The sequence below is a fragment of the Balearica regulorum genome, chromosome Z, assembly GCF_011004875.1.
Source record: "Balearica regulorum gibbericeps isolate bBalReg1 chromosome Z, bBalReg1.pri, whole genome shotgun sequence".
NCBI classification, from domain to species: Eukaryota; Metazoa; Chordata; class Aves; order Gruiformes; family Gruidae; genus Balearica; species Balearica regulorum.
In genome coordinates, this window is record NC_046220.1 from 79,256,983 (window position 1) to 79,272,378 (window position 15,396).

Below are 15,396 nucleotides of genomic sequence, written 5' to 3' on the forward strand. Positions count from 1 at the left end.
CTGCTTAGTAGTCTTGTTTGGGGATGGGGGTAATCAGTGACCTCAGTTGTGGCTGTGGGTGGATAGGGAGAGGGAAAGAAAAAGGAGTGGTGAGGACACAAGACTCCCAGATTTATGAGAAAGAATATGTCCCGGAGCTGCGGGGTGGGGGAGGCATGTTTACAGATTCCTCCTCTGTCTGAGAATCCCCCAAAAATCTTGGGGAGTCAGTATATTTTGTCTTTTATACCAAAGGATTTCATAGAGATTTTTGCTCCCTGTTTCGTTATGGATTGAATTTAAAGAAAATCAAACATCTCAGATATTTGAGTGAAGAGATCCTGTGGTGTTTAATGCAGAAGACAACTGACACACAGAGCTCAAGCTGATTGGCTCTGGAAACATGCTTTTCCCCCAGATTTTTTCAGCCAACACTACCAAAATATATTTTGTGTGTAGGTAGCATGCAATCATATATCAAAACTAGCTGAAGAGAAAAAAAAGAAAAAAAAAAGAGGCTATGTAAAGGTATAGTCAGTTCAACTTGTCTACTGCAGCACCTAGAAATAGGATTTTTATTTTATCTTTAAATTGGGAGAAGCATTAACATTTAAGTAAGTTGGTTTCAAGAGGAACCTCTGAATCATGTGTCTTTGGCTCATCATTACACATTGAGAATAGGGTTGCAGAAAGCAGTCTTGGATGCACCAGGCCCAGCAGAGAACTTGTGTGCTAATTCATTATGGGTGGTTTTTCCTTTTTTTTTTTTTTTTTTTTTTTTGGGTTGTAATTTAGGAGAATGCAATTAAAACTGAACTTGATAATTAATTCTGAACTGGTGAGAACCAGTTCCGAGATTATGACTGTAATGCTATGTAGCCATTGATATAAATATTCATGAGGTTTCATTGTTTTATGTTTTTATATGAAGCACACAGCTTATCTGAAGAAGTAAAATTAAAGTACTATTATTTAACATTACAGTGTAAATAAGACTCAATAGAGACAAAAATATATGCACAGTAAAATGTAACATACATATTCTGTAAATATGTTTATGGGTATTTGTGCATTTAAATGTGTGTGCTGTACGCTGTATTATGTACTTCTCTATATTGTGTACAGACATTGTACAGTTGGATTATCAGACACTCTTTTAAAAGCATATACAGAGTCACAACATATGAAACTGTTGTGCTCAAAAGCACCTGTGGACATATTCCCAGAATCTACATCATTCATAAATACAACAAAAAATTAGAAAAGACTAAACAAGTTTGGATCTCAATCTGGGCACTACCTTGTGACTGAAATTCATAGAAATCAGTTTATCCTACCCCCAAAAATCAATCAACATATAAAACTAATCATGTGTGGTTGATGATGGAGTAAGAAAATGGCATATCTTCTTCCATTCTAGGTTCAAGATGTTCATTATAGCTGCCTCCAGAGCAAAATCCCTTTTAAACATGAAATCTTCAAAAATCCCATAAAAATAAAAATATGCTGACAAACAATGCCTAAAGGAAACAATACAGCTAGAGGGAAGTTCAATACTTGGCTAGATTGAAACAGGCAAGGAAGTAACAGAGAAGAAAAGAAAAATAGTCTTCAAAGGAGAAGTTCGATATTCAGTATACTGTTTGAGCTAATTTCATTTTTTTCTTTCTTTCTTTTTTTTTTTTTTTTTTAAATTAAAGTGTAGTTACAGTGGCTTAAATAAAATTGCTCCATGTAGTGTTGGAGACCTGGGGAAACTGTCTGTAGCTCAGGCCCTCCAGTCAGTGAATACAATATTCAAATTGGAACAAGATTTAAATCTCCTGCACTGGTATGTTCAGTTCATTTATTGTAAGGCACTGAAAAGTCAAATTCAGTATTATGTGATTAAGCTACATCTGTCTCAGCACAAGCAGTAACCATATTTCTTTAAGTTCAGCAGGTGTTTTGCAAAGAATCTAAAGGATTTTGCACAAAATTAGTGCCTATAATAAAGCGCCAGTGATGAAGAGACAGCTCTTTATATCACTGATATATTATAGTTTCGTTCTAATAAATGTCATTGCCAAATATTTCAAAACCTAAAACAGGTTTGCTGACTGAACTGTTTTGCAAGCATATTTGCTATGCCTTATTGCAAAGATGTTCTTTTATAGACATACAGTTTAGAAATTTTATTTGACACTGCTGACTACTAAATTAGCAGCTTTTCAACTTTGCCAGACTCATGCAACACAATTGAGATAAAAGGTAAAATGCATAACTTCTGCATTAATTCTTGTTGGCAGTGTCATAAGAATCCTCAAGATGTGTTAATTGAGCCTAGAATATGTGAAACAAATGATAAAGCCCTCCTCCCACCTTGAGATGCTCTCTCTCCCCTTCCCCTCTCCCTCACTTTGTTCAGTCTGCACTAAGCCTATCATTACAATATATGCATGCAGCCTGAGTACGGTATGGTTCGCACTGAGACACGTGGCTCTCCACAGAGAAAACAAGTCTTTGGTATACCCTGCTTCTTGCAAGGGTGTTTGAGAGAAAAGAAGTAACCTTTCCAGTTTTCTGGTTCTCATTTCCTGCATTTCCTGCTAGGGAGTTACTTTGGGCTATAATTTTAGGTGTGTAAATGTACGGCTTCCTAATGCGTCAGCATCTGGGATGCACCCCTACAGACACATTCCTGTTGAATTTCCAGTAGAAGAGACTCACAAAGTTCCCACAGAAGTTTGCAAAAGTTTCAAGACACAGAATTCAACAGCAATACGTCTTTAAATAAAGACAGATTTGTAATATGAGCATACATTTTTTTCATTATTGATTTTTATATAGAAATCAAAAATCTCTTAAAACATAATTTTCAATGAGTTTTTTTATGCTTTCCACTAAAGGAAAGAATTAGTAAACAAACAGAAGCAGAATTATCTAAATTTTATAAAAGTATGAAGTTTCGGAATGGACAAATACAGGATATGTTTTCTGTGGTGTTTTTTGTTTGGTTGCTTTTTCACCACTGGAATCCTGGAGTAAAATTTCATGACAAATTTTTTCAGTGGTTTGTGACATAGTTTTCCAGCAATGTCCAAAATCCTGAAGAAGATTGGGACTGTGTGATGACGAATATAAAACTACAAAAGTAAAACATTAAGTATGAGGTTCTGATTCTATTCCTTTTTTTTTTTTTTTTTTTTTTGAAGAGGAGCAGGTGGAGGGCATAGCACTTCATTGATTTTCATTTGTCTCCTAACAAGTGCTAGATAGGCAAATCAAGCTCAGAAGACACAAGGAGAGGTTGGCCATGTTAGTTCTATAGCTTTAAATTTCAATTGGCATACAAATACAATTTAACAAGTTGCACAATCTTTTATTTAAGCTGAGGGAACAGCAAAAAATTAATCATTTCTGGGTGACAAACGTAACCTGCAAAAAAACAAAAAAAACAAAAAAACAAAACAGAAACAAAAAAAAAAACCAACAAAAAAGGAAAGTGCAACTCAAACTGCAGTTTTGTGTTAAAATATGCTTCAAACACTGCCTTGAATCTTTTTTACCTCATCATTATTGTGCTGTCTGAGCAACTTATATATAAAGACCCAGATTCAACCGACATAACATAAAATATCTGAGGTATTTAAACTAGAAATGCAATTATTTTAGGTTCTTCCCACTGTCGCTGGAGAGAAATAAATGTTTCTCTGTTCCTGGGTGAGCCAGTCCACCTTCCAGAGGCACCTATTTCTTTCCATTGATTATGGAGGGAGCCTACTGTGGCTGCGCTTCTAACTTAGGCATCCCAGTTAGGTTCCCATAGCTAGCTGGGACAAATCCAAGCCAAAATCAATAGCAATAGTAAAATCTATGTCAGACTTCTGGAAAGAAAAATAATCCCAGTCTCTCCCTCTCTGCTCCCCTCCTCTGATAACCACATAAACCAGAAACCTTCCTTCAGTGTGCACTTTCTCTGGAGCACTCCAGCTGTTCTGCATGGAGAGTGATGAAAACAAGGAGGAAATGCACAGAGGGTAGCTCCAGAAATAGCCTCTGCAACACATCCCTAGTGTGCATCTCCGTCTGCAGAAAGCCTTTCTGGGTTCAATAGACCACCCCTGCAATGAATGGTGACTGATGGACAAGACTAAGAAATCTTGTCTAGATTTTATGGTGTTGCTGTGAACAGATGCCTGGAATTTACTTTGAAATGAGTTTATCTGCTGTCACCCTGAACAAGAAGTTCCTTGAATACCCACTTGGCTCCCAGAATTTAATTAAAATACATAAAAATTGTTTTTCTTTTAAGAACAGAAATAAGTAAGGTGAAGCAGAATTCCAAACAAACCCAGTGGTAAGCTCTGTTCTCATAAATTTATATTTTTACAAAATATTTTAATCGCATTGTTGAAAGTAATTTTTTTTTTTTTTTCCTAGAGCATACATTTATGGAAAGGCAAAATATTGTAATCATTAAAAAAAATGAATAGTTAAGCTATTTTGTCTGTTATGAGGTAGGTCTTTTCTGGTTTAAAGTTTGCAATAATATTTTCAGTGAACCACTCTTTCTAGCAGGGGAAAAAAAAAAAAAAAAAAGAAAAACATTTAAACAAAATGTTTAGAAGGTTTCTATCCTTTCCATCTACCCAATTGTTGTGCCTTGATAAAAGTTTAACAGTGGGGTTTGATTGTCTCAAATCTTTTTTTCTTTCTTAATAGAAAGTCAAAATACTTGATGAGTTTCATGTAGGAAAATACGCCTCATTTGTAGTTAGTACTCTGGCAAGAAATTGTATGAAATATGATAAATGAAGCTATAAAAAAATAGAAAATACTTTAGAATTAATGCTTGTGCCAATGCTGTGAAAAAAAGAATATATGAATATCATGATTTCCACACCTGCTCATAATGCAATGTGTCAGGGAAACATCAGATAGGTAGATCATTTTCTCTCTAAGGCCAGAGTTTGCAGTTTAGCTAAATCTTTCACCTTGTTTTCAGCAACATACTTCAGGAAATATGTCCACCATCTGTAGAGATTTTGGAGAAAAAATTATTGGAGAGCTTAGAAATATGTCTTTGGGGTGCGATAGCACTGTCAAGTCCTACAAAAGATGGAAATAATCCCTTCTTCCTGTCTGTTATGACAGACAGGACAAGAATTTGCTCATTTAAATTGCTGCAAGGAAGATATCAACTATGAGTTGAGGAACTTTTCCAATGGTGAGGGGCCAGAATATAGTTCTATAAGGAAATGGTGGCATTTCCAACTTTGGAAGACTTTCAGAGTAGTTTAGACAACTGTTAATTCAAAACAATAGGGGTGGTGTCAGATTTGGCACACGCCTGGGCCATAGAGTCAACCTGTCTGACCTCTTGACATCTCTTTGAGCCATGTTCTTCTGTGATCATATGAAGAATCATTTGGAGATAAAGGCACAAAGGTGAGCATTGATGATCAGAATTCAATTTGCAGCTCTTCCTGGACTTTGTATGTTCTGCAGCAATTATTTTTCATCTTTTCATACCTCAGCTTTGTAAAATAATACAAATTCCCTGGTTTGTCAGGCCATAGAGATGCCGATGAAATAGCATCTGAGAGGGTGTCCAGTATATTGGTAACTGAAGCTGTAGAAGAGCCAGGAGAGATGAAATATTGAAAATTATTATATCTACCTACTCAGCCTGAAAATAGTCTGTATTTACCTATTCATAAATAGATCTAGCTGTGCAAAGAAATATTATCAATCCTGGTTAGAGATAAGAAATTATAGGTCCTTTTAAGAGGAAAAAAGTCCTTGGAAATAGGATTTTGAGAATATGTTTAACTAACTACTTGTGGTGAGTTAATTTAAATGAGCTCTTTAATTACTTCTATGAAACAAATAGACTGGATAAAATAGATAAATAGAATAGATATTGATGCCAGTGGTTATATTTCACTTGTTTCAAAGGGCAAATAACTGTAACTGTACAGTTATATCTCTCTGACCAAGAACTTAGTTAAAAATCCTAGACTTATCCCTTAACCTCTTTTCTGAGAGTTGAGGTCCATTGGCAAGCTGTTTGAACTACTCCTAAGCAATGTTACCTGTGTTTTACTCCTGCAAATGATGTGCTTGCATCCCTTTCATAGTCTCTTCAGTCTGGCGAATAAAAGGCACCCATCACTGAAGTTCAGAGCTTGCATGCAGCCTTATACCATCCTGTGCTGAGCCTTAGTGACTAATAATGAGAAAAGGGTGAGGGTGGTGTATGAACAAGCTAGGATTTGTGTTGGAATGAAACTGAATTTAAATTGTTATTTTAGTGCATCATATTTTTTCTTTTTTTTCTTTTTTTTTTTTTTTTCCAGATATATGAATCCTCTTTTATGGAATTCTGGCTACATAACGGGCATATGAAATTTTAATGAATCAGGCTTCCAAAAACAGAAAAAAAATACACAAATGGAAACCGGACTCTTTCCATGTTATCATAGATACAGGCATATTCATTATTTAGCAGTAAATAATGTAACCCAGACATTGAGTCACCGCATTAGGATGGAGATGAAGTAGTGACTCCACTACCAAAGTGCAACTAGTGGTTCATTATAAACCTAATTCTGAATCATTTCTTCCACCCTTTCTCCCCAAACACACATAGGAAATGAGTGGCAAATAGTTTGCTTTTACTTTAAAACTATTTTACAAGTTTTTATGCTGGGGAAGTTTTCTTTGTTTTGTCAACTTTGAATTTAATCAAACAAGTTCACTCAGAGACATAAGAGAGGAGCTTGAGACATTTTCCCCTTTAGGGAGATGTCTCCTAATGTTTATGGAGAGAATTTCAAGGATCAAAAATGATCCTATCCTGTGTCAGCAAATGGATTACATTTAGGTGTCTGCAAGAAAAAACACTGACCTAGACTCTTTCAAAAAAAAGGTACTGAATCTGTCCGCATTTCCTGTGGAAGAACCAATCTTTAGAACATTCTGAAATTGCTGTCTACTGCCAAGCTCATAAACACGGGTCTGCAGTGAGATCTATTATTCCTTGCAGCCATTCATAATCGCTGTAAGTGTATTTAAGCTCTGAATCGATGTATATTAGTGGGTCATACAAACAAAATGAACATAAAGACAGCTCTACCAAGTCAGACCATCCATTTATCCTGTCTCCAACAGCAGTCAATGGCTGATAAAGAATATAAGGATATGTCAGTCGTTGATTGGCACTTTACCACAGTACTCTTCTGGCCTCCAAAAATTAGGGACTACGGGGGGTTTTTTAAGAGAGGTGGTATCTTTGTATTTAGTACCCTGAAAAATATTATTCTTACATTAATTTATTTGTCTTTTGAAGTCATGTAAAATTTTAACATTCATTAATTCCTTCTTACATGCATATTACGTGAAGAAAAAATTCTCAATTTTGTATTATGTAAAATGTAATTGAGAATCTAATTTAAGTTGTGATAAGTCAGAAAAGACTATGAGAATTTTTTTTCTATTCACCTTCCCCATGTCACCCACGGTTTTGTTTAGTCTGTCTTGTACATATTGGCACTACAAAAGCAACTCACTTGATCTGGCCAAACTATGCAAGTTTGGCTGCCTATATTAATAGAATCTAATTTACAGGTTATCATTCAGCCTAAAAAAAAAAAAAGGTAAAAAAATTCTTTGACATTTAAGAGATATTGGGCACTTACCTGCCTTAAACATCACTAGAAATGTCATTCCTAAAGAAAACATTAATCCAAAAAATCCTCCCTATGATGGGTTGACCCTGGTTGGAGGTCCGGTGCCCACCAGAGCTGCTCTGTCACTGCCCTCATTCACTGGACAGGGGAGAAAAGGTGTAACGAAACACTTGTGGGTCGAGATAAGGACAGGGAGAGATCACTCACTAATTGTCATCATGGGCAAAACAGACTGAGCTTAAAAAATAATAAAAAAAAAAAAAATCAATCTACTTTATTACCAAGCAAAATAGAATCGAGTAATGAGAAATAAAACCAAATCCTAAAACACCTTATGCCCACCCCTCCCTTCTTCCCAGGCCCAACTTCACTCCCCATTTCTCTCCCTCCTCCCCCCCAGCGGCACAGGAGGACAGGGAATGGGGGTTGTGGTCAGTGTCCCTGCCGCTCCTTCCTCCTCAGGGGGAGGACTCCTCACACTCTGCCCCTGCTCTGGCCTGGGGGCCCTCCCACGGCAGACAGTCCTCCACCAACTGCTCCAACCTGAGTCCTTCCCACAGGCTACAGTCCTTCACGAACTGCTCCAGCGTGGGTCTCTCCCATGGGGTGCAGACCTTCAGGAGCAAACTGCTCCAGTGTGGGTCCCCCACGGGGTCACAAGTCCTGCCAGCAAACCTGCCCTGGCGTGGGCTCCTCTCTCCACAGGTCTACCGGTCCGGCCAGGGACTTGCTCCAGCATGGGCTTCCCATGGGGTCACAGCCTCCTTCAGGTGCCTCTACCTGCTCCAGCGTGGGGTCTTCCATGGGCTGCAGGTGGAATCTCTACAGCCCCTCATCCTTCCTCCATGGGCTGCAGGGGGACAGCCTGCGTCACCATGGTCTTCACCACGGGCTGCAGGGGGATCTCTGCTCTGGCGCCTGGAGCACCTCCTGCCCCTCCTTCTGCACTGACCTTGGTGTCTGCAGAGTTTCTCACAACTTCTCCCTTCTCTGGCTGCAAAAGCTCTCTCTAACTTGTTTTTTTCCTTCTTAAATATATCACAGAGGCAGTGATGGGCTCACCTTGGCCAGTGGTGGGTTCGTCTTGGAGCCGGCTGGCATTGGCTCTATCAGACACAGGGGAAGCTTCTAGCAGCTTCTCACAGAAGCCACCCCTGTAGCCTCCCCCCACCCCCGCTACCAAAACCTTGCCATGCAAACCCAATACATCAGACAATTGAAACCCAGGAGAGAGCTGTTTGTAAAGTCCATTAATAGCAGACCTAAAGAGAGACAGGAAATAAAAATCACAGAATGCTTCAGGACCTAAAAATTGTTAAAAAACCCAAAAGCATGCTTAAACGTCTCAATCAGATAAACGGTCTAGTGAGGAGCAAACACTTTTCATTTTTACCCTTTTCAGAACAAATCTTCAATTGTATGTTTAAATGTACAGATAGTTGAGCATCATGATTTTATTGTATGGTTTACTTGTTAGTGAAGTCTTGTCTTTCTAGGTCCTATGCCCACTTACAAACATCTGCTTAAATGAAGGCAGAAACACGTTGCACTGAGCAGGGCTTCATAAACAGAAGCTACAACCATTTAAGAACATTTGCACTGATTTGGAAGAAAAGTTATTTCATCTCTGGCAGTGATCAGTGCTGAGGCAGCATTTATCAGAAACTAAATGGGCTGACAGACAGAAACACACACACACACACATTCACAGAGGGATAGAGTTATGGATATATATGTATGTGTATCATGATCATTAACATGAGACACTTCTAGCTGATGACAAACAGAGACAACTTGGATGAGAAGTTGTATCCAGAGCCTGGTTTTTGCTTAACATTGCTACATGATCTTTAAGTGCTCTTTAATAAATAATTTCACCGAATCACAGAATCATAGGGTGGTTTGGGTTGGAAGGGACCTCAAAGATCATCTAGTTCCAAGCCCCCTGCCATGAGACACCCTCCACTGGACCAGGTTGCCCAAAGCCTCATCCAACCTGGCCTTGAACACTTCCAGGGAGGGGGCATCCACAACCTCTCTGGGCAACCTGTGCCAGTGCCTCACCACCCTCACAGTGGAGAATTTTTTCTTTATATCTAATCTAAATCTACCCTCTTTTAGTTTAAAGCCATTACTCCTTGTCCTATCACTACGCTCCCTGATAAAGAATCCTTCTCCAGCTTTCCTGTAGGCCTCCTTTCGGTACTGGAATGCTGCTATAAGTTCTCAGAGCCTTCTGTTCTCCAAGCTGAACAACCCCAACTACCTCAGCCCTCTCAATCCCTTCCCTGTTAATTCCCTCCCTCCATTGTCTGATGTAGTATAAGGATGCATTTTTTCCAGATTTAGTTTTTAATTTTATTTTGCTGTTTTCTTTTTAATCTTCTTTTCAAGCACTGCAGGCTACCCATTGTCTCCTATTACATTATGTACTGCACCTAGCACTGTGGAGATGTGGTATTATCAGGGGATTCTAGACATTACTGAAACACAAATTATGATAATTACAGTATTGCAGCTGCTCAGCTGGTATTTTTGTTTGGAGCCAGAAAAGTTCCCTTCTCCTTTCCTCCTACCCTATTTCCATCTATATAGATTTGCAGATGTAAAGAAGAGAAGAAAACAACAATGAAAAGCCCTTGTGATTGTTTTCTGGAAAGGACAATACTTTTATAAATCCCCCTTGAAGCAGTACTTGATTTCTTAGTAAGTTTTTATTTCTCTGGCTGTGCTCCTCAGAAGGGGACACATGTTTTGGGGAGTGGGGATAGAGGTTGCAGGGGAGAGAGGAAGGCAGAGGAAGGGAAGCTGATAGCTTTGTAACTACAACTGATGTCCTCAAACCCTTTAAAAAAATATCTTCTATGCCCTCAAGCCACTATTGCAGATCAGACATTCACAGCCTTAAGTACAGAACCAGCCATCTTCTTTTGCAGCAGATACCTTACAGGAGGTGCCAGCAATTTCAGCATTATTCATGTAAGGAGGCAGAATTAAATTCCTCTGCTCCTGGCAGAGCAGGGAGGAGGCTGGAATTTACCTACCGTTGTTCAAGCATAGGGTGATAGCAAGGCTGCAGCTGCTTGGCTCCCTCTTAAACAAACCTCCTAACCAGCCACCATGGAGCATCTTTCGCTCTGTTCCCATGGCAACACCTCTATCCTCTGGTGCCCATCGTGTCTCTAATGCTTTCAACTAGTTGGATTCCTTGGCACCTGCCTCCAGTGCCAGGTCTTGTCAAACCTTATTAGACTGAGAATCCATTTCAGCTGCACTAGTGGGAAAAGAAAGCAGACAAATTTAGTTCACCTGAGATCTCTTTCAAATCCCAGTAAAGTCAATTTCTCAAGTTTCGAACTAACAGTTGAACTTGCCTAGGGCAAAGAAGTGCACTTGCACACTCACAAATACACAGAATCTGCTTCCATCACATGTGCTGTTTCTTCCTTCTGTAGAGTAGACATGTATGATCACAATCTCTTATGCTCACAGACTAATACAGATTCTTTTGCATTGTTTGCAACAAGAAACACCCTAAAAACCTGGGGGTTTGTGCATGAGCAAACAGTCATACACACAAACAACTTGCCCCTCCAGTTTTACACACTAGCTCATCGCAGACTTCCTTGCACATATGTAATTATTTGGAACTACCTGTCCCTCTCCTACACTGGCACATAGAAACTTCCTCTGTTTTACATGGGTTGATATGACTGACACGTGCAGACTCACAATACAGCACACTTTGCCTTTTCACACAATTACTCTTCTACACTTACTATAGCTCCTATAAAGTCATGATGTTTGTGTAAATACCGATAAAACTACCAATTTAGTGGAGAAACAAAAGCCACATTTCTAACCAATGTATGCTCACTGACTAGGAGGAATAGTATTATAAGTGCATCTGGGTATGGTTATATCCCATGCACATAACCCTCATATCTAAGTATCTACATATGTATAAGCGTATTAATATGCGGGAATGACCTATATGCTGGTACCTGCACTGCATTTTTAATGGGCATGTTTTGCCAGTAAGGGGGATATCTCTTTTTAACTTGGTCCCCAAGATGACTTTTTCAATCAACGTAAAGTTCAGAGTTTGAATTTAAGTGTTTAACAGATACACACTGTTACTCTGGCCTCCAACTGTATTTAATATTGTAGACTGATGACTTTGTTTAGTCAAGTCTGAACAAGATCTGTCTAGCGGTGTCTAATCTAAATAAGTCATCTAAGCTCTTTCTACAGAGACAGAAAAGAAAAAACCTGTAGAAGATGATTCAGTACACTAAACTTCTCCTTAAATATCTTATTTTTAAAGGAACTTAGATGATTGCATACTTTGCTAAACATATAAGTTACATGCCTAAAAATGGGGCAAATTGAGTATGCATTTGAATCCTCTTTTGGAGGAAAAGCTAAGAATATTTTCTTCAAGTTGACTTCCAATGTGCAGTATTCTTTTGGCACGGAATGTATCAATTTCCTCTGTTAATACCCTCCCCTAAGCTTCCCAAGGAAACAATAGCTCCTTAGACCTGGGCCCTCACTGTGTTTCCTAGGGACTGCCTTTTTACTTAGCTGAGTGATAAGCAGCTCTGGATTCTCTGAATAAATCTATTTCATTGAAGACCTTTGTTTCTTTTGAAATTGTCTGTATTACCACATGTTTATGTGATACAATTCAGAGTGCAAATGGTCTGGATTATCTCCAGCTTCTAGTGAATGTTTAAAGCTAAGTGTTGCTCTTAGCTCTATCAATATGCTGGGCACCAATTTCTGGAATCACTTTATCCCTGAACATTTTTTCATGGAAACATCTCTTCTTCAAACTTTCACTACATGCAGACCTGTTTTGTTAGCTATGATCTTAAATTGGATTTCAAGCAGCAAAGAACACAGATATGAGAAGAAAAATTAATTTTCAAGTTATAGACCATTTCATACTCTTGGTGTCCACTCAAGGGTGTGTTGGATGACTCAATCATGAAAACCAGTCTGTACAGATGTTCTTGTGTCACTAGTCCTCCAAAAGCGTAGTGACATCTAAAATGTCTGCACAATCCTACTGAACTTTGCTGTGCGGAAGGCACACAGGAAGGATGTCAAACTGCTTACTACCTATTTTTTCTCATTTCAGTTTTGTATAAATTCATGCTTATCACTGGATATGGTAAAAAATGATTAATTCATTTTATTCAGTCTGCAGTAAAGGTTAAAGGAAGATTTTAGTGTTTGGTGAGGTGGTCACAAAAGTAAATCTGATAATGACACTGATTATACAATGTTAGTGAGGCTTGTAGTTGATAGTTTCTTTGAGACCCTTCTCACTGAGGAATGACGCAATCTCTTCATAACACTTTTGTCAGAGACCAGCTCATTCAGTGGAGTGTCACCCAGCAAAGGACAAATGCTCCATTCACAAAGCTTCCCCAAATTCTCTTACTACGCCTCACAGGGGAGACTTGTGTTTAGAGGCTGACAACTGAGCCTATGGCTTAAAAGTGTGTTTCATCCATTAAATTTGAGGACAATGCTAACAACTGCTACTTCTGTCAGAAGCATGCTTTTGTAAACTGTATCGTAGTCACTACATCCTTCAGGGCCCTGCTTACATGCATCAGAACTGTAAGTAGGACTTTCTAATGTGTAACTTACTCTCCTCTCAGGGCTGAGTAACCAAAAAATACCCCTCCACTTTCTATTTCACTCATAACTTTAGTGGAACGCACAGTAGTTGGATTTCAAACTTACCTAATTAAAACTGATCATCAAAGAAAGCGAAGAAACCTGTTTACTCACAGAACTCAGTGGCTATGCAAATATCTTAGCTTGGGCTATTTGTTTGATTCTTATACTCTAATTGAAAGGCTTGGTTTCTCCCATCTCTCTAGTGCATCCTAAGACAATTCACAGTTCAGCTTATCTAGTTGTACCAATTATGTAGTTTAAAGATAATTGCATAAAATCACAGTAGTATCACTCAATTCAATTTCTCCTTAAGAATTCATAACACATAAACATAACAGGAAACTAAATTAAGTGTAGGGTATTGTGATTGTTTGTTACTGACAGTTTTGGATAGCATTTCAGTTTTTCAAGGCTTCCCATTGGGTAACTATGTGTCTGGGAGTCCCAAATTAGTCCAGAGATCTCAAAACTTTTAAGGTTCTAGTTTTAAGTTATCCACCCTAGGAGGGAAGTGTACTGATTGCTGAAGTAGGAGAGTCCTTTCTGCAGGAAGTAAAGAAATTCTTTGCCTTCAAACCAACATGTACACTTTTTCTTCTTCTTTTTTTTTTTTTTTAAACTCATATTTTCTTCCAAAATGGAGTTGTGAGTTTCAGACAGCATTAGTTTATTCCTTGTGCTTGTGTGCAGCCAGAAAAAGAGGTTTTTCTAATCATTTTCTGTTTTCTAATCTCAGTCTCATCTGTGCATCAAGATAACCTGAGACCACGACATTCTTATGTTAGTTGAGTTTAGAGGTGATGTTCATTTCATCAGAAAAGTTTTAATCTCTGGGGAATAGGGGCTCTATATCTCCCTCACAAAGTCTAGGCAGAAAGATGGATAACCTTGATAACTGAAAATTCAACCTTGCAAAAATTCATCTGCTGAATAATAAGATGTAATTTGTACATGCACTTGTTAATTCCATTCAAAGCCCTGGCAGTCATGTTTCAGAGGCTTCAGTGCATTTAACTAACCTAAATTGTACATTTCACATTCAAGACTTAAACTGAAACAATAACACATTTAAGTAAAATTTAGAATCCAGAAATGTTAGTAGAAAATAAAGGATTGTCTTATGAAAATATTTTGGGTTTTTTATAATGTTTTTTTTTTTTTGGGGGGGGGGGAGGGTTGTTCACTGTTTCTAAAACCCAGTTAGTATAGGTGTAAAACCATAATATTACTTCACTTAGCCTTTCATATTTTTGTCATTTTTAAATCTGAAAAAGTAATTATTCCTTCTCCTTTGCCCATTTTGCAATTTGTATCTTTCTTCTTGCCCGTTTTGCTCGAATGCACGGCAGAAGGGCTGTGGCTGGAATGACATATCAGGCCAATTTCAGCCTCCATTTCAGCTACAGGCTCCTTGACTATCTGGGAACAAGTGGTTTCTACTGAGATCTTGAAAACCCTTAAATTTAAGCACATGGATCATGCGAAACAGGAGACTGAGAGCTGGTGACGTGATTGGTAGATGCTGGTTCATGATACTGGTGCTCTTGATAAAATAAGTTCCAATGTATTTCAAAACTGGAAATTGGGTATAGCCATTCCTTAACAAAATTAGGTCTAGTCTTTCCTGGCTCTGAAAGCCCACTGAAGGAATAACAAAACTGGATTTTTATTAACCATCTTTAGTTGAAAAGAAAGACTACAGCACCAAATGAACAAAGCAGCTTTGCATCTGGATCTAATCTTATGAAACTCTATGGTTTTGTTCTATGTCAAGCCACCTGAAAGACCCATTGAGTTTTATCTCAACAATTTCTGTTCTGTCTTACATTGTCTGATGCAGATATTTCAATGTGCACATATAAAATTTATTTCAAAGGGGTTCTTGCCTTGATCATACCCTCTAAGATCAAATGTTACAAAGTCTGAAATGTTCTCATTCCTTGAACCGAGGTCACATCGCTACATTTGCTCGTCCTTTTCACTCTCAAATGTAGGCTGGAGCAGTACTTTAATGGAAAAAATGGTGGTATTGGAGATGGATGTTTCA